Raw genomic sequence first — 1,004 nt, 5'->3', positions numbered from 1 at the left:
GTATTTCTAGCTGACATCTATGTAATACTGAAGAACGATAATATCTTCATCCTAATGTTTAATTTTATAATCCCAAATCCGTAAAGGCGCCATAAAAAATAGGTTGACCTTGAAAGCAAATATGACTTAAGAAGGTCACGGGCCGTACCGACAACCAGCTGGTAACACACATCTTATTGAGTTAGTCCAATGCAAAATTTTTGCAACAGAAGTTTCTGGTATATAATAGTAACTTCATCAAGATATAATAATAATATATTCATTGCTATATTACAAGTTACATGTTTAACAAACAAAACAATTTTATGTAATATATATTGGCTTCATATCTCCAGTTCAATATAAATAATACAAAATTATATCAATCATTGTCATTACTACCTATAATAATTATTATCGTCAGGGTATTATAAACTTATCTCTTCAGCAATTAGAGTGATAATTGCGTGACACGGTATGATTTATTTATGGCCTCTGATACCGGTTTCGAACAAACTCTGATTATATCTTGGGGCTAATAATTGGATCACTTTCACGTCTCAGAATAGATTGCGGTCATTTATTTTGTCAGTAGCTATCAAGTTTCCGTGGTGTAGCGGTTATCACATCTGCCTAACACGCAGAAGGTCCCCGGTTCGATCCCGGGCGGAAACATAGTTTTGCTCTTTTAAGTTTTTATTTAGTCTTTATGACATATTTTTCTTTGTATTTTTACTATATTTTTTTACAAATTTCATAGATTAAAATTACTTGAATTAGTCCTTCACAATTAAAGTTAAAGTTTAGAACTTTAATTATTATAATAAAATAAATTACTTAATATAAGTTAATTTCTTGAACTCCGATAAAAGTTGCTTGATAACGTAATTCATACAACATTATGCAATAAACTGAACAAATTTTAAATTTAAATAAAACCATACTCAGTTCGTGCTCACAGTACCTACCTACGTAGAAAGTATATACATACATACATATAAAAAGCACCGCTAAGGATTACATAT

The 1,004-nt window shown here is 30.2% G+C and overlaps 1 non-coding gene across 1 annotated transcript; it reads left to right on the top strand.

Moving 5' to 3' along the window:
- The first annotated feature begins 581 nt into the window (after window positions 1-581).
- On the top strand, window positions 582-654 carry Trnav-aac (transfer RNA valine (anticodon AAC)). Its single transcript has one exon. It is a non-coding gene; the product is annotated as a tRNA-Val (tRNA).
- The last annotated feature ends 350 nt before the right edge of the window (window positions 655-1,004 follow it).

The sequence above is a fragment of the Spodoptera frugiperda genome, chromosome 31, assembly GCF_023101765.2.
Source record: "Spodoptera frugiperda isolate SF20-4 chromosome 31, AGI-APGP_CSIRO_Sfru_2.0, whole genome shotgun sequence".
Lineage (NCBI taxonomy): Eukaryota > Metazoa > Arthropoda > Insecta > Lepidoptera > Noctuidae > Spodoptera > Spodoptera frugiperda.
Note: the sequence above shows the minus strand (reverse complement) of the source record. Positions and strands in the feature narration are given on the sequence as shown.